A 19,835-nucleotide genomic window follows, 5' to 3' on the forward strand; every position below is an offset into this window, starting at 1 on the left:
TCCTATGCTATGTTTTGATCTGCATGATCTCATTTAATCCTCCCAGTTACCCTTTCATATAGGTACTATTATTTCTCACTTATGAAGAAGCTGATTATCAGAGAGGTCACTCTACACTGTTTGACCCCAGAGCCTATGCCCTTCACCTGCAAGGCTATAGGTACTCTCCTCCCCACCCCTTTGCCAACTATGCCCTTCCTCCATCAGAACACCAGAGGTTTGATATCGTGGAGAGAAAACTGGGGGACTCTGGGGACTGTGGGGACTATGTTGTTGGTTGGGCGTTGAGAGAGAGTACATTAAAACATGCTACACTTGGACGGCCTTCTTTAAGTCTCAGGGTCTCGTGTTCCCACTGTGCAGGGGAGTTCTAGAATGCATTTTGATGACTGCGTTCTGCTTTATTGGTACACAAGGGGGAGCATTTAGCACAGGAATGGGAATGAGATCACTGTAGGGAGTGAGTAATCTTGCTCTTTGCAGGGAAGAGGGCTCTCGCTTACTCTCTCTCTCCCCCCTCACTCCTTCCTCACCTCTGTCCCTCCTTCCTTCCCTCTTCTTTTCCCTCGCCCTTTCCCTCTCCCTCTCCATCACCTTCTCTTAATCACTACGGATTGTTTGCTGAACCATTTGAAAGCAAGTTGCAGACATTATGAGACTTTACATAACAAGGACATTTTTCTGCCTAATGACAATATTATGACCATGTCCAAGAAATTTAACATTGATGCAGAAATATTATCTAATACACAGTCTATGTTCAAATTGCTCCAAATATCCCCAAGATGCCCTTTATTGCTTTTTTTCCTAATCTAGAATCAATTTTGTGTTCTCTTGATATTAATCTTAATTTCTGGAATACTTTGCTGCTGAATGTTTATAATTCTTACCTATTTAATAGTTCATGGAGCTGATTTGCCATGATTTATTAATAAATTTCTCTTTGGTTGTTACTATCATTAATATAACATGGTGCTAAGTGGGACTTTTTCCCCTCAATTTTGACTCCGGTACCAGTTCAACAGCTATCAGATTCCGTAGTGAGAGTGAGACTGACCATCGTATATGGAATTCACCCCGTGTCGCAGGCCAGGCTCCCAGGAAAAGGCTGATGGAGATTTGCGTACAGGAGGTCTATCGGGGAGTGTCTGGGGATCGGCACCTGCAGGGCTGGGGATGAAGGAAGTAGGGCTGCACTGGTTGAACTTCAGTGCAGTCACCACAAAGTCTCTGCTGACCCTCCACTAGTTCTGGAGCTGAGATGGTCTCATAGAGTGGTCCCTACTGAGGCCAGGAGGCCGGGTCTTTATCAGTCTACACGGACTGATGCACATTGCCCCTGGGAAGGGGATGTGACCTTGGGTGAGGTAACTCTCTTCAGCTTAGAGAGATTTCCGGAGAGAGTCAGTGGGAATGAGGTCCTCCATCTTGAGGGTAGATCTCGGCAGAGACCATAAGCATCCACTCAAGTCTTGGACTCAGGCAGCCGGACTGAGTACTAAGCAAGGGGCCCAGGGCAGGGGGATGCACTGGAGAGAGTGTTGCATGTTGTGACTCCTCCCTTGCTCCCCAGGGGAAAGGCTGGGGTGCTCGTCCTCCTCTGACTGGGTGATGGAGGCTCCCTTAGGTTCGTGTATTGAGCTTGAAAAGTAGTTTCTACAGTTGGTGGCAAAGAGAGCTGGCTCAAGTGGCTGTGAGAATAGGGCACAGGGGGTGGAATTGAGTTCTGCCCTCCCCGAGTTGGTTGGACCAAATGAGGAGAATGTGGGGGCCCCCCTGGGAAAGAGAGAACTGGGTTAGAGCCATTTAAAAGAATCTTTTAAAAAAATTACTTAAGACTCGCAAGAAGTTGCAAAAATAAAACAGAGTTCCTGTGTGCCCTTCACCCAGCTTTCTCCAAAAACAATATCTGGTACATTTTCAAAACTAGAAAATTGACATTGACGTTGGTACAATACTGTGAACTAAACTACAGAACTTACTTGGTTTTTATCAATTTTTACATGCACTTGTATATGTTAGCATGAAATTTTATCACATGTATAGATGTGTGGCTTTGTGTGATCACTGTCACAATTAGGATACATAATTGGTCCATTACTACCAAGAAACTCTCCCACTACACCTTTGCAGGCAGACCCTCCAGCCACTGGCAACCACTACCTCCTGGCAACCACTGATCCATTCTCCACCACTATAGTTCTGTCATTTCCAAAGTGCTCTATAATGGAATCATGCAGTGTTTAACCTTTTGAGGTTGGCTTTTTTTTTTTTTAACTCCCATAACACCCTTGAGTTCCATCCATGTGGTTGTGTGTGTCAGTAGTTCATTCTTTTTCATTTCTACTCAATTGTATATTGATGCACAGCTTATTTAGCCCTTCCCAGCAGGAATTAACTACTGCTCAGGGGTGTCTGAATGGAGAAGATGGCATGGGAATGAGGGGCAGAGTTGGGGAGTGGCAGCTGGGAGGAAATGCTTCTCCCTTGTCCTAATAATTAAAACTGGAGAGGTCCCCAAAGATGGGGACCCCCAATGATTCCATGAAAAGCACCACACGCAAGAAGCATTTTTGTACAGTGGCAAAGTGAGCATGGAGTCAGCTTTCGGCAGGAGCAGTCACAAGCCAACCACAGTATTTCTAGACAACCACTTATGTCTTCGCCTTCCGTCCATTTGACCATTTGACGTGGAATCCGAAACAGCAACTAGTGAGTGGGGGAGGAAATGTACAGGGCAGTGGAAGAGAGGAAGTTGACTGCATACAAGTTCCCCTCCACCCCCCACCTCTCACTGAACTGCAGGCTGTAGCTGAGAAGGGGCAGCAGTCTTTGGAATGAAAACTGAATCGTTAATTAACACAATGACCAACACATTGAATGACTCTATGAAAACCATGTTTGGAACTTGATTGTAACCATCAGACTGTCATTACATGAAAGTGACCAGGGCAGGCAGGGTACTGCAATGGTTGCCATTTAGACTCAGAGACAAGCTTCTTTCCTCTTCCTACTGCCCCTACCTACCCCCACACTCCCCCAAAGAAAAACCCTGAATAAGTTTTAAAAGTAGCTGGGAGAAAACCAATAAAGTATGTTTTGATTATGTCCACATAGCAGTTACAAAAATAACTTGGAAATAAACATCTATATGTACGCCTTTTTTTTCTTTTATAGTATAATTTCCTTGGAGCAAATTCCTGGGAATGGGGTTAATAGGTCAAAGGGCATGGTTATTTTTACGGTTCTGAAAACATTGTCAAATTACTTTTCCAAGGGTTTATACCAATTTACGTTCCCACCAGACGTTACATGAAAGTTCTATCACACATTTAACGGTACAGTATAATAGCATAAGATTCTTTGTTGAAGAAATGGGGTTTAAGTGTCATTTGATGTTTGGAATAATTTTTAAAGTGCTTTTATAATACGACAATTTCTGCATTAGGTGTTTTAGCAGTCTCTTTAAACTTGGCATTAATATCTTGAGTATAGACTATTGCTAAGGGTCTGATTTTATAAATTAATTACTGGCTGTTTGTATCTGGTTTCCAGAGGGTTCCCTAAGAAGACCAAATCCTATAGGATTTGTGGGCAAGGAAGAAAGGGAGAGGTAAAGGCTAGAAGGTCAGTGAATACAACAGACAGGTTCAAGGGCTATGAGTGAGAAGCAGCCAAATGAAAGCAGCGAGCAGGAGCAAGGAGATGGCCATGAGGTCAGCAGATGAGGTGGGAAAGGGCCTGGGCGTGAGCCCCAAACAAGGCCATGGGGGAGCAACTCTGCCTTCCTCTTGATTATCAATGAGTTAAAGTTATTTAATTATTATAAACAATGCAATATTTACTATCTTAACCATTTTTAAATATACACTTCAGTAGTATTAAATATTCACATTGACCTGAAGCAATTCTCCAGAAATTTTTCATCTTGCAAAATGAAATCTCTTCACCCTTGAAGAACAACATCCATTTTCCCGTGTCCCCCAGTCCCTGGTAGCCCCGTTTCTATGAGTTTGACTACTTTAGGTACCTCCCATAGGTGGAACCATGTAGTACTTGTCCTTTGTGACTGGCTTATTTCACTTAGCATCATGTCCTCGAGGTTCATCCATGTTGTGTAGCACTTGACAGGATCTCCTTCATTTTTAAGGCTGAATAATATTCCGTCATATGTGTAGACCACATTTTGTTTACCCACTCATCTGTCAATGGATATTTGGGTTACTTCCCTCTCTTGGTTATTGTGAATAGTGCTGCTGTGAACGTGGGTGGGCAAATACCTCTTGGAGACCCTGATTCCAATTCCTTTGTGCTCATGCCCAGAAATGGGATTGCTGGGTCACATGGTAGTTCTATTGTGAACTTTTTGAGGAACTTCCATACTCTTTTCTGTAGTGTTTGCAGCATTTTACAATCCCACCAACCGTGCACAAGGCTTCCAATTTCTGTACATCCTCACCAACACTTATTCTCTGTTGTTTTTTTTCTTTAAAATAGTAGCCATCTGAATGGGTATCAGGTGATATTTCATTGTGGTTTTGGCTTACATTTCCCTGATGACTAATGATGTTGGGCATCTTTTCATAGGCTTGTTGGCCATTTGTATTTTAGCTTTGGAAAAATGTCTATCCAAGTCCTGTGACCAGTATTAGGTCAGGTTATTTGATTTTTTGTTTTTTAATTGTAGGCATTCTTTAAATATTCTGCATATTATTTCCTTATCAGACATGACTTGCACATATTTTTCCCCATTTCATAGGTTGCCTTTTCACTCAATTGACTGTATATTTCGATGCATAAACATTTTAAAATTTGATATAGCCATTTGCCTATTTTATTGATAACAAGTTCATCAAATTCCTCTTTTGTAAGGTAGATTTGAGGGCCTAAATAACCATTTTGAATGAAGTGGAGAGGTAAAAATAAAAACACAAAAATGTAAATAAAACTTTGAGACCGTTGGATGGAGACCTAGTAACCTTTTCTGAAGATGTAATCAATGCTGAGGGGCAGCAGTTGGTGAATATAACGACTGCAACAAGCAAGTGATTGCTGAGTGAGTGCCTCCTCTACAGGCACTAACCAGGCCAAGGGAGTACAGGTGTGTATAAGGGACATGTCCCTGCTATGTGTGTTTCTGTAGAGTCTCATATTCTGTTAGCAACATCAATGAAAACGTGTGTGCCTGCCCTCCCTCTGCTAGCAGTTTGGAGAGGCATAAGGGACTGTGAGTCACTGTCTTGCCCTCAAGGGACCATGTGACCTTATTCTTATCCTGGCCCCAGACTCTTTGGTGTGCACAAGTCTTTGCTAAGGGCAAATACCTGATGAGATGGACCCATTTTGTGGCTCAGAGGGTGAAGGAGTGAGGCCTTACAGGCTGCGGGTGTTGTCCAGATCTCTGCAGGACTCAGTGTTTCGTCTGAAGTGGCTTTCTGTAGGGCTGTTTCTCAGTGTTTTCCCAGACACATCCCACTCTGGTCGAAACCAAAGGTTCTTTTGCTTCAATAACCTAAATGCTCCATTCAAGAAACAGAAAGTAGGGTAAAAAGAGATATTGCTTTTGCAGGTCACAGACTAGCACAGAGATTCAATAGTACCCTCATGTGAGCTGAACAATGGCAATTGTGTATGAGTTCACGGAGTGCTTTGTTTAACAGTTGCTTGGCTAGGTGTTTTATTTCTCTTTAATGGAGTAGGTGTGCATGCGTGAATTGGAGTCTCTTTTGTATGGGCTGTTTCCTCAGCACACCTTCTCTTAACTCTGTGTGATGAAGGGCTTTCACTATCAATGAGAGGTGTATCAAATTCATGTGAGAAACCCAGTTGTAATATTCAGTGTTACTGCAAACAAATTATTTATGCTTAAGTCAACTGTCCTTTTACCTCTATACGGTTCTCACCCCATAATGTAAGTCCAATCTTCTTTTTGTTTTTAACTTCTTACTTTGGAATATTTTGGATGTACAGAAAAGTTGCTGAGTTCCCATATATCCCTCACCAAGTTTTGTTTTCCCCTAATGTTAACATCTTACATTAAATTGCACTTATGTCAAAGCTGAGAAACCGACATTGATATATTACCATTACCTAAACTTGAGACTTTACTTGGAATTCACCAGCTTTTTCACTCATGGCCTTTTTTTTTTTTTCTATTCCACAGTTCAACGTTGCATCTAGTTGTCATGTCTCTTTAGTCTGTTCAGGTCTGTGACAGTGTATCAATCTGTCTTTGTTTTCCATGACTTTGATACCTTATCCACCTTACTTCACTTTATGACATCATGTTGTGAAGGTTGAAGGGCAGAACAAATATAAGGTTCAGCTTCAGCTCCTGGTATGTTATAGGTGGTCAGAAAGTAAAAAAAAAAAATTTAATCACATTGTTAATATTTATATTAATATCATTGGTATGCACAGGTCCTGAGTCACAAATACTTGGTTTTGAACATAGTTGTTGCATTAATTTTTTTTTACAATTTTTGAAATAATTTTTGACTTAAAAAGTGACAAAAACAGTAGAGAGAGTTCCCATATTATATTACTTCACCACCTTCCCCTTATATTAACATCTTATAGAGTACGATGAGCAGAACCTGGAAATTAACATTGATGCAGTACTATTAAGTATACTACAGATCTCACTTAAATTTGCTGGTTTTCTGATCTTTTTCTGATCCAGGATCCAGCTGTGGAGCCCACATTAAGTTTAGTTATGAAAAGGTGACTGACTTAGCCTTCTCTTAGTTTTTCCTAGTTGTCCCTATTTATTTATTTATCTTCATGCTCTTGACAGTTTTGAAGAAAAATTGTCAGTTACTTCTGGAATGTTCTTCAGTCTAGGTTTGTCTGTGTTTAAATTAGGGTAATGCACTTTGGGCACAAAAGCAATGTCATGTTCTTCCCCATGCACCGTAGCAGTAGGTACACAATGTCCATGTATTTTATTACTGGTGGTACTAACCTTGACCTCTTGGTTACGGTGGTACCTGCCAGGTTTCTCCTCTGTATGCCATCATTTTTCTTTTTTTAACTAACAAATGTCTTGGGCGAAACTGTGGATATATCCTGTTTCTCATATGTTCACCTGCTAGCTTTAGCATCTATGGGTGATTCTTGTTTGCAACAATTATCACTATGACGTTTGCTTACTGATAGTTTTCTATTTCCTTCATGCCATCTACATTTATTAGTTGGAATTCTTTTGTAAGAAAGAGGTGTCCCTATTTATTTATTTACATGAGAATGGGCTTATGTATATTTATTTTTATTATGGGTTATAATCTAATATCATCATTATTTATTTTGCTGCTCAAATTAGTCTAGCTTTGGCCATTTGGAAGCTTAATCAGATTGGCTTCTGTATCCGTTCAACATGCCCCATCATTTTTGAGTACTTTCTTTTTTTGGCACTTCCTTTTTGTTCTACGCTTACTTTGCATTTTCCTTGCCCTGACCTTGGAATCCATCTTTTCTCCAAAAATCAGTAGTTCCTTTCATTGGAGAGTGGATTTAGAAATCAAGATCTTGGTGGTGGGTGTGCTCATTGCTTCTGGAGCGTCATTGCTTTTAGGTCCTCTCAGTGGACAAGAAATATTTGTAGGTATGTGAATATATACATTTATTGCAATTTGGATCTGTATGAATATTAAAAGCCATGATGAATACATTCATTCTAAGATAAATGCATGAGTATCTGCAAGGCGTGCTTCTTTTTATCTTCCAAAAGCAGAGAGAATAGGTCCATTACAACACTGCAGAGTCAACAGTACTTGTTTACTTTCAGTTTTATGTTACCAGTAAGATAGCTGAGGTTGTCAGAGAAGATACCTCATCACCATTATTCAATTCATTTCAATTCAGTAGCTACTTAGGAGCACTAAGAACCATGTATCTTACGGGGGATGAGTAGCACCATGTACTTAATGCTGAAGGACAGCATTATTTCACTTACACATGCAAATAACAGCAGGAATTATGATGCTTATTATGGGCTAGCAGCTGTGATAAGTTTGTTCTTGAACATCATCTCGTTTAATCTTCACAACAGTTCTACAAAAGTAAAGCATTCCAACCAAGCACAGAGGTTCTAGAATTACTATATTGATTTGGGTTCAAATGCCAGTTCTGCTGCTCTTGTGCAGTTCCTTAACTTCTCTGTGCTTCCATTTCTTCATGAGTAAAATGGGGGTGATAATATATGTGATATGCTTAGCTCAGTGCCTGGCACATACAAAGCATTCCATAAATGCCAGCTGCTGCTTCTTAACTTGCTCCTCTGGGGGACATTTTCAGTCCTGCAGCAACAAACTGTGCATCCATCCCACAGGGAGAGTGAGCTCTCCAGGCTGAGTCCCTGCCCTTTAGGAGCACACAATCACAGAGAGCTATGAGCACATGCATACATTTCAGAAGACAGCAAACATGTTCCTCCAAATGGCTGCATTCATTTTATGGTCCAAGCACAGGAAACCCATGTTCTCATTTCCTTCTCTACCAAAATAGTCATCTCTGCTCCCTGAAGAGGCCCTGGGTGATTATAGTTCCTTAAATGACCTGAAATTCTCAGGAGAGAGGATTATTATTATTATGTTTTTTTAAAAGCAAGCAGAGTTTGGAGCTAGAAGACAAAAGGTTAAATTCTGTTAGGCTACAACAATGTAACTCATTTCCTGTTTTTCTCAACTGTCTAGACACAGATCTCATAAGCATTAGCTATGAATCCCACTATCAGGTTAAAAATAGAAGGTTTAAATATGAAATGCTGTGGTGAAGGAAAGATTGCAGGTTTCTACCTTCATCCACAAAATGACTACTTCGAAATGGGATTTTTTGGTCTTTGTTGTTAGCTTTTCCATACAAGCTGTGAAGCTGTATTTCAATGTCAGGAAGATAGATCACCTGTTTCTTTTTCTTAAGAATATATTTGCCCCTTGATAAGGTTCATGCAACTTTCCCCAGAGATTTAAAAAATATATAATTTATTTTGAATATATATATACATATATATATAGTTTATTTTGAAAGAGAGGGGAAGGAGAGAGAGAAACATCAATGTGTGGTTGCCTCTTGTGAGGCCCCTACTGGGGACCCGGCCCACAACCTAGCATGTACCCTGACTGGGAACTGAACTGGCGACCCTTTGGTTCGCAGGCCAGCACTTAATCCACTGAGCCACACCAGCCAGGCTCCCCTGATATCTTAAAAGCCACTTGAAGACATACGTTATGTTATGTTAGCTTTTTAACAAGGAATATGGTCACACTTAAAAAATTTCAGGTTATTGTTCAGACCAACATGTAGTCCCAAGTAAATTTGTGTGACAAAAAATGAATATAGATTTGATATGTTTACTTTTTCCTATATCTTTTTTTAAATCCTCACCTGAGGATATATTCATTGATTTTTTTAGAGAGAGGGAGAAACATCGATGTGAGAGAGAAATATTCAGTTGCCTCTCATATGTGCCCCATCTGGAGATTGAATCTGCACTTTAGGTATAATCCTTGACCTGGAATTGAACCCACAACCTCTTGGTGTATGGGGATGATGCTCCAACCAGTTAGGCCACCTGGCCAGGTCATGGGTATCACTTTATAAAGTGTGTGGAAACATACTGATTGTTGGTGTATTTTCTTGTTAAAATTTTTTTCTGTTGTGATTTTCCATTGGCTTTGTGTTTCCTTGAAATGGACATAATTGAACTCTCAACATATATTATTGCTTAAAAGAAAACATGTAAGCAGGCAACATATATAAACCCTGTAACCCTTCCTTCCAGGCCCTACCTCTGTGTTCTAGAAAGACTTCTTGGGCAGCAAAGTGGATGTGTTGGAGGGGTTCAGGCTGGAGATGAGGAGGTAGGTTAAGCACCTCTTGTAAACTTCCGGGCCAGCATTGTTGTGGGCTCTAGTCGGGGAGGAGGCAGTGGAGAAAGAGAAGAGGGGCTTTGATGGGTTACATGTATTTCAATCATGGGTCTGTGTTTCACTGAATCTAAGGTGCTGTGGATTGGAAGATGAAGCCTGAATTCAAAGACATTAAAAGTGAAAAGAATGTTCATCTTAGAATTGATAAAATGCAGTAGAATTAAAAGCTGGGACCTCGAGCCCGCCATGGGAACAGTGTACAGAAGCTCACAATTTACTAATGTGTAAAAGAGAAGTATAGTTTTCATATCTGGAATCCTGATGGATGCACAAGTATGGATTAATGAACATGTCTTTTTTATGCTTCTCAAGTTGAACTCTAGCTGTTCTTGATTAAAGAACATGTTTGGGGGTCAGGTTTCTGTGGCTGGGAACTTTATAGGAGCCTCTCCTCATTTAACAAAATGCTACCTAGACACGATGTCGTCATTTACGAGGCCATAGTCATGCTTAGTTTGGGGGCAGACAAATTCTGTTTATTTAATAAAAATAGATGTTTTGAATGTTGGCGCTAGGGGACCTGGCTGGCTGCTTCCTTTTCCAGAAGCTTTCTTGGGCTTATAGAGACAGAGATTGGATTTCACAGGCAGATGGAGCTATTACCCGTGTTTTCTCTCCCCAGCGACTGGCCAGCAAGCCTGTAATTACAAACTACCAGCATCCCTTGTTTGGAAGCTGGCACAGCTTGCCCAAGGCTACATTTTGCCCAAGACTGAAATTCCCCTTTGGAGGTTGTGGCATCCAAAACCAAAGCAGGCCCTTAGCTGAACTGCTGAATGTAGGGTGGAAGGACCAACATGTCAGGATGAGGCCCTGTGGCACCAGCCAGTGAGTTCACATCTGCATGCCCAGGAACTCATGATGAATTTTTGTCTTTTCTAATTGTGATGGGAGTGAAGAATTCATGCAAATGTTTTTTAAGAAGTTCAGAGCCAGACTTTTTGGGTTGCAAGTTATTTTAGGACTTCATTCTGTCAGTTGCTGTTTTGGAAAGAAGTACTGTGCCTTGCATTCCCGGAAGTGCCCAGCAATACTGACCACTGTTAACCCCTATGCTTCACAGTGGGTGCAGGCTGTGGGTGTAGACAGTCTAAGTTTGAATCCCACTTCCACTGTGCCCTGGGCCAGCTACTTATCCTTCCTGTACCCACTTCCCTCTTCTGTAACTTGGGAGTAGTAAATAGTACCAATTTTGTAGAATTGTTGGGATAATCAAGCATTTAGCTTGCTTAGAACAGTGCCTAGCTATTTGATATAAAAATAACAATGATAACTACAATATTGAACACTAACAAATGTCCTATTTATTCTGTGCCAAGCACTGTTTTACATACAATAGCTCATTTAATCCAACTAACCATCCTGTGAGGTTGCTGCTGGTATTCTTTCCGTTTTACAGATGAGGAAATTGAAACAAAAGTCTGTTTGATGTAAGTTAAGTTATTGTACCTCTGCTGAAACTCATGTATATCTGACTATGGAATATGAAAATTGTTGGTTTACTTGCCTGGCTCTCCCCTATAAATGTGTGGGCTCCTCAAATACGATGACTCTTTTGACTCAGTAGCCCTAGTGCCAGGCACACAGGTTAATATTATTGAGTAAATTGGAACTAGCTTACTGGGAAGTCTCAGTTTGGGGTATAAACATGAAAAGGGTTTTTTTTTTCAGTATAGACTCCCTACCACCTTATGTGGCTCTTTCTGAGGCTTCCATGGAAACGGCTTTCTGGATGACCTTCAGGTCAAATCCTGCAGCCTGGTTTATCTTATAAGGTCTTTCTCAGATCCTGTCTGTCGCTCACCTCTTCAGTGGCTGCAGTGTGAGCTAACAATAATGATAAACTAATGAGATCTGAACAAAAATTGGCCAGCAAGTTCAAAATAATCACAACTATTTGAAATATAGATTTATATCCATTGCTACTGATGATGAGTCTCCTTAGTGTTCATTATGCTTTGAAATATTAGTGATAAAACTGCCTGCTTATGTACTTCATAGATAAATAAATGTACATATATTGGATTTATGCTTAAAGAATGTTTACTAATGGGATGGTTGGAGACCACTGGCTTAAACAGTTAGGGTCGGCGGGGGTGGCCATTGACTTACTCTTTATGCTTCTCTTTATAGACAGTGAAGTCTGCGTGGTTTTCCTTTCAAGAGCACATAATGCAAAAACAAAATGGGAAATGGACTTGTGCTCCATAACAAGAAATGTTTATATAAAGCTTACTATGTATTAACCACAGCTCTAACCACACAAAACATATTAATGACATAAAATGCACCAACTCCATTACTCTTCGCAGCAACTCTGTGATGCATGTACTGTCATCACCCCCATTTACAGATAGAGGGACCAAGGCGTGTCCCAGTTTGGCACAGTGTCTGATGCAGGTGGGAAGCAGTGGAGGGGGGTTTGAGCCCAGGCAGGTTAGGTTCAGATTCTGTTTGATTGCTGTGCGATGCTGCATTTTTGAAGGAGATAGGGCTCCTTGGAATAATTTTGAAATTAAGAAGAAATTGTTAAATAGCATTAAAACAACTGAATACAAGATTAAAAAATACAAGGAAAGGGAGCCACTCAAACACTTATATGTCGGTTAAGAGTAACTGTTTTGATGGACTCTTTGGCATCTGCTAAATGTGATTTCTCAGGATGTGGTAGTTGGCTGACTGCCTCTTACAGCCACTAGATCCTGCTGTCCCTCTGGTTTTTCTCCTTTTCCCTCCTGCCCCTTGAAGCCTTCCTCTAGCCTCTTTCCTTGCCCTTGTTCTCTTTCTAGGAGCCCCTAATAGGGTTCCCTGGAGAAACAGAACCAAAAGCATGAGTATCCCTGTCTGTCTATCTATCTATCTATCTATCTATCTATCTATCTATCTATCTATCTATAATCTATGTATGTAGCTATAGATATGTATAGTACTTCTCTCCCCCTCTCTCAGTTCTATTCCCTAAAATCTATTTATCTACAGAGATTTATTTATTTTAAGAAATTGATTCACACAGTTGTTGGCTGGCAGGTCCGAAATTTGCAAGCAGGCTGGCAGGCTGGAGACCCAGAGAAGAGCTGATGTCATAGCCTTAAGTCCCAAAGCAGTCTGGAGGCTGCATTATACTTTTTGGGAGACCTCTGTCTTTTTCTTTGAAGGGTTTCAACTGATTGGATGAGGCCCACCCACATTCTGGAGGGTAATCTGCTTTACTCAAGGTCCACTGATGTAAATGTTTATCACATCTAAAAAATACTTTCACAGAAACCTCTAGATTGGTGTTTGACCAAATGAATGGAAGCCATAGCCTAGGCAAGTTGACACATGAAATAACTATGACAGGGCTTCTTGAAGGGGCTAGGGTTTCATTTGGGTTTCTGTTAGTTTTCTAGAACACTGGTAGACTAAGGCATGGGGACCCAGGGGATACAGAGAGGTTCAGTTTCTTCCAAAAGAGAAATCTACCCAAACTTCAGAGTGTTTAAAGAATTCTAATGATAACATCAAGTATGTTTGGAGGTAAGTCTTGGTCTCTGGTGCTTAAGCTCCTGGATCCCAAAGAAGGGGCTTCTGTTCATACCGATTCAAGAAGAGTGTGTTCTGGGTTTCTGTCTTACCTACATTACTCTCCTTTTCAGAAGCAGAAACTCAGTCCTTCCTCTCTGAAGTCCTCTAGTACTTTGTCCCTCACTAGGGTCCTGGGAACTTTGGATCTTGTGTTGTAGGTAACAGTATATTCTCTTGCGCCTTCCAGCCCCCCGACCAGATTGGTAAATTTCCTGAGGGCCAGCACTGAGCTCACACTTCTGAGTGGCTGTTCCAGTGTCTAGGTGACTGCTGCTTCCTAAATATTGCTTATTGGAGAGGACTTGAAATTCTGATTCTCTGTGATGTTCCTTGGGCATCATTGTGGTTGGCGTCTGCCTCATGTAAACTGGGAAGCAGACAACTTTACAGCTGCCACTGGCTGGAAGAGCTCTCCTGCCTAGCTTTTGCAGGTCCATACATCTGGGTGGTCAAAATAACTCTCCCTGCTGAACTAGGGTATAAGAGATACTTGTGCCTTTCATTTGCAGACGGACCCTCAGTCAGCTTGGGGTAGGGGACATGTAACACAAAGGTCAGTGGGGATTTTTCTGAAGGGAAATTTTAATAGATTAAAGCTTTGTAGGGATGGGCTGCTGGGCACCCTAGACAATCTGTCAGATTAACTGTCAGATTGGTTGCCTGTTACTGCTGTAAAAAAAAAAATTACCATGAATTTAGTAGCTTAAAACCACAAAAATTCCCAAGAAGTTCAGAAGTCTGACATGGATCTCTTCATGGATCTCGTTGGGCTAAGGTCAAAGTGTTGGCAGGGCTGCATTCCTTTTTGCAGGCCATGGGGGAAAGTGATTGCCTTGCTGTCTCCAGATTCTAGATGTTGCTCTCATTCCTTGGTTCATGGTCCTCTTTCTCCATCTTCAAGGGGAGCAATGGCAGGATGAGTCCTTCACATGTTGCATCACTTGGAGGCTCCTGCCTTCCTCTTCCACTTTTAAGGACTCTTGTGATTACACTAGGCCCTCCCAGATAGTTCAGGATAATCTTCCCATCTCAAAGGGCTTGATTTAACCACACCTGCATTTTCCCTTTCCCACGGTCTGTACCACGGGAGAGGGATTAGGGTGTGGACATCTTTGGTGGCCACTAGACTGCCTACCACACGGTGTTATGATTTTGTTTAAAATAAGTAATTAGTATAAAATACGCTTTCAAGTAGAAAGGTATAATAATTTTACAAATTTTGCCAAGTTAGAGAGTTTTAGAGAATTTGAGGTATATTTGTGCTTAATTTATTAAATTTATAAGTCATTGATTCTACTTGGGAATGTTTTGCTTCTTAGGGTTGTTGCTTCTCTGAGCAGGTATTTGAAGTGCTTATAAAACAAGCAACATCATTAGATTTATAATTGCAGTTTAAAAATCTTTTAAAAACATTTTTTATAAATGTACATGCATTTTGAGTTTTAGGCAATATTTAAAAAAGATTTTGTTTATTTATTTTTAGAGAGAGGGGAAGGGAAGTAGAAAGAGAGGGAAACATCAATATGTGGTTGCCTCTCAAACTCCACCTACTGGGGACCTGGCCCACAACCCAGGCATGTGCCCTGCCTGGGAATTGAACCAGCAATCCCTTGGTTCACAGGCCAGTACTCCATCTACTGAGCCATACCAGCCAGGGCTCAACTACCATTAATTTTTAACCTAGAATTTATGCACATAAACACATGCCGATTCTTATTCTAGCCGAACATAAGTATGGTATCATAACTGAGACTTTAAAAGCATTTAATAAATATATGATGTGTGGATTTATTAATTCATTCAGGCCTGGCACTGTGCTAGGTACTATGACATGGCCACAAATAAGACTAGAATATTATGGGAAATGAGATTTACTCAGCTGGAGGAGGCGGCCTCCAGCTCCTTCAGTGAGGTGGTGGCCTAGGAGCAATAGATGTTTACCAGACAGAGGGGCAGGGAAACAGCATTCTAGGTAGGTGGAACAGCCTGAAAAAAGAATGCATGGGATATATAGGAAATGGTGAAATTTTGTGATCCTGGTAGAAATTTTAATAAATGATCTCTCATGCACATTTTCTGTGATGTTCTAATGGAGAGTTAGTGGCAGGATCAGGGTATGTTCCAGAGTGAATGCATCAAGTAACATAGTCACCCCCAAGTAAGTTACCTGAGCAAATGAAACCCAACTGGAAACGCAGTGCAATTCTTAACCCCATTTTCAGAATCTTCTTGCTCAGGGAATCATAATTGTGGACATAAATTGAACTCATGTTGTGTGCCCGGCTCCAAGCACTTTACGTATGTTAGTTCACTTGACCCTCGCAACTCTAAGAAATAAATTATTATCACCATTTTGGAGTTGAGGAAATTGAGATAAGGATTAATTAGTTAAGTGTGACCTTTGTCTGGCATGACCAGGATCCGAACCTCGCACAAGCCATGTCCTCTTTCTGGAATGTTCATGCCCATATTCTTCTGGGGCCAGTTCCTTCTCACCTCAGAGAGGCCCCCCCTCCCCAGCCTCTCTTAAGTAGGTCCTCCCTGTGGTTTTGCACATCAGCCCCTTGTTTATTCCCTTCATAGCTCTTAGTACACATTAAAATTTTTTCCTACTTGTTTTTGTTTCTCACTAGAACCTAAATTCTGTTATGGCAGGGACCATATCAGTCTTGTTCACCTTCCTATTCCTAGTGCCTTGCACAGAGTCTAGCATATAATAGTTATTCATTAAATGTCTGGAAGTTTCTGGGAGAAGGCCAAGAAGTCTAGCTAGGCAAAAGATCAACATACTCAGTATGATAAAAAGCCAACTAGAATTGATACATACTGAAAATGCACCGGTGTGTGTTGTTGGAAAAACATTTATTGCAATTCAGTGTCAAAAAATTTTTACAAAAATATGCCACCATCTGCTACAAACAACTATAAAAAAGTCAGTTCATCATGCAAGAAAAGTGTGCAAATAATTTATACAGATGGACAGCCCACACAATATTAAATAAACACCTTTGCACGTAATTGGTCTAACCTTATACTTTTAGTTACAATGTTTAACCCCCTATACTATTTTTCATTAAAAAAGTAAAGCCTCTAAGCTTAGGACATGGACTTGAATATGCCCCCCTTAGGCAGGGTGATTGGCACTTGGTAGGATAAAGATGGCGCCAAGAGTTCTCAAGGCAGAGCACCGCTTGGAGCCTCCTGCTTAACATACTTGTGTATCGTTAATTAAGCAAACATTTCTATACTCAAAGACAGAAAAGGTCATGTTCAAACTCCAGAAGTAATGCTGTAGCAGATGGAATTTCAAGAGGTTCAGGGTTTGGAGCAGCTGTCCATTTTTTGGCCAAACAGCAGTGCCTATGTTTTGAGAGACTTTTCAGGAAGGTGTGTTTGCTGAGTGAGTTCAAGGACACTTTGAAAAACAACCAGTAGACAAAGTCTTGAGTATCATGGTTCCCTGCTCCTTGCTGCCTTATGGAACAATCCCCCCTTGCTTAGTAAAGGTGAGGTTTAGCAGAGAGCTTCTTCCATGGGGACAGAAGCTCACAGGATGGGGCCCACAGCAGGTACCCAAGGACAGGGAGATGGATGGGGTTCGATTAAACGTAACTCTTAGTCTAAGGGCAGGGGAAATACCTGCTTGGTAATCATCAGAACCTCAGTTTCCAGAAAGCAAGCTGGCTGCTCAGTCATTAACTGTCTTAAGGGCCACTTTTGTCATTAACATCTAAGTACCCAGGGAAAAAGAATTTGTCAAACATGCCGCTTATTTTCTGGCCAGCAGTTCGCACTCACTAGAATGCTGTACTGACAGTAGAGTCAGAGGCCTGTAAAAATATTATGTGGCTCCTTCATTTCTTTAGGAAGAATCAGGGACTTTAAGTGTTTGGAGAAGTCAATGGCCAGATGCTTAGCACTGGACCCTTCCACAGTGAAGGTCTCCTGAAGAATCAGGTCGGTGTCATGTGTCTCCAGCCACACCAAAGAGTGTTGGGGTTGGGGCACAAAGTCAAGGCTTCAGAAAGTCCCAGGTTTATGCTCAGGTCCACCACTGGGTTCCAGGGGGGCTGAGGCATGTCCCCTGAATGTTCTGGACCCATTACCTCATCTTGAAAGGCAAAGAGACTGCCAGACTTCAACATCTCCAGCCTCCCTTCTAGCGTTCAGGTCTGGGGTAAGAGTTTCCCTCCCTTAGAAAATGATGGAGGGTGTACTTTCTTTAACAAGACAGAGAAGACAGCATCTATAGAAAACATCAAGTTTAAAGGAATTATGATCTTGTTTGTGGAAGACATCAAGAGCCCAAGGTATATCAAAGAGCCACATGTCAGCATTTGCCTAGAGGTTCAGGGTATTTCTGAGGTCTGTTTAAACACTAATAGGATTTCAGGCCAGTATCCAGTCAGAAGGGATGGTTCACAGACTCGGAAGTTGGAAACAAATTAAAACAAAGCAAAACAAAACAACAGATATCAACATAGAAACTGATAATATACTTTAGTTAGAAAAAATTCACCCAAAAAATTACAGTTAAAAAAATCACACATAAAATAGTGTTTGCATAGCAAGACATTATTGCCCTACAGCCTGTAGGAAAAATATAAACTCAGGTGCATGTTTTATGATAAACATTGTATTGAATACTAAGAATGATATAAACTGTTGAACATGTCTTGAAATGATTGACCTTCTTGTACATCATAGCACTTGCTTAGACATATGAAATTCCAAACTCATTTTCTTCTCCCACATAAAAACAACAGCAACATGGAGCCTCTCTGTTAATAGAAAGCTTGTCATGAAAGTTTTTTAATCCACAGATGAGAACTGTGGCCATAGTGCAAAATACACTCATTGCCTTACTTCACCATCGCCAAGTCAAGCCCGCTCTTGTGTTGAGTTTTGCAGTATAAACCCAGCTCATCTAAAGTATCTTCTCTGATCCACTCCAATATAGAATTGATCGTCACTGAACAAATGTCATTGCACAGCTGACACCTTGAAGTTTCTGCCACGCAACTGATCCATCCACTCAAAGTAACAGCACTAAGTCATAATGTAACACAGTTTAAGGTGTCCTTGGACTTTCTTCTGGATCTTGTTATAAAGTGAACACTCCTAAACTTCACATATTCTCCTGTCCTCAAATGCTATTGTCAGTCTCAAGAAACTCTAGGCTCATTGCTCATAAGCCTTTCAGTTGGACCAAGTGATACCATCCCTGTGGATTTGCTGCCCTGGACAAAACTCCTTTCTCTAAGTCCACATTACTTCACATTTGCCATCAGTTTCAGCTGCTACACCACAGGGTTGGGGTGGGGGTAAGTAAGTACAGCAAAGAGAGTAGCGTTACTACCTCGTCCAGCAGTTTCCATTGTCATGTCCCTTCTGGCTTTTAGACCAGCATTTCTGAGATGGGGATCCTATGTTTTTGCTTTTTAGATCAAGTTGTCTTGGGAGGGTTTGCCTTAGATATTCTACAGATAAGTGCCCAGGGAACACGAATTTTCTTTTTACCTCCTTTTACTTATATGTGAGGCTCTGACCACGCTTCACAGCCACCACATGGCACTGCACAGGTGCTCTGTGACTGCTAGGCCTGTCCCTATTGCCCTCACACAAACCACAGCTTCAAAGAGATGACATTTCTCTTCCTTTCCCTCTCCCTCTCCACCTGCCATTTCCTTCTTATTCTCCTCTTCCAGTGAAAGAAAACCACAAATGTCGGGGTTTTATTCTCCTTAAGAATTTCCTTAAGAAATTCCTTAAGAATGTATTCTCCTTAAGAAAAACACCACCTCCAATAACACCAGAGGAGACGGAGGAGCCCAGAGGCATCTTCTAAGTAAGCATCTCAGAAAACGGTAGCCCTGTCACTTGTGGTTAGGGGTCTCTCCCACGCGTGCGCCCTGCTGCCGGGGGCAGGATGGGCAATCATGAACTCTGCAGACAGTCTAACCTTCGCCAGCTTTGCGCTGGTGGTCCAGAGCTGGTGACATTTCTGGGACTGCAAGCCTGAAGGCGCTCAGGAGCTTCCATGAAGGGGCAGAGGTCACAAGTTGGTGGGAAGAAGTGGAAGGCCATGAACACCTAACCCTAAAGAGTCAAAGCTTCCTAAGTTCCAACCCACGTCTTTAAGAAAACGGACATTTGAGAAAAGCTGTCCGAGTTATGGAAACTTAAATTCCACAGGGTAGGCCCTGCATTCTCAATGTGACCTTGACTGGGGGGAGTTGGGGGAGAGCAGAACACACCTCTCAGGATTATAATGGTTTGTGGCCCTCCAAAGCTCAACCTTAGCCAACAAGATTTTATTGTTTAATATTTAATTTTTCTCAT

This window comes from Desmodus rotundus, chromosome 8 (genome assembly GCF_022682495.2).
Source record: "Desmodus rotundus isolate HL8 chromosome 8, HLdesRot8A.1, whole genome shotgun sequence".
Taxonomy (NCBI): Eukaryota; Metazoa; Chordata; class Mammalia; order Chiroptera; family Phyllostomidae; genus Desmodus; species Desmodus rotundus.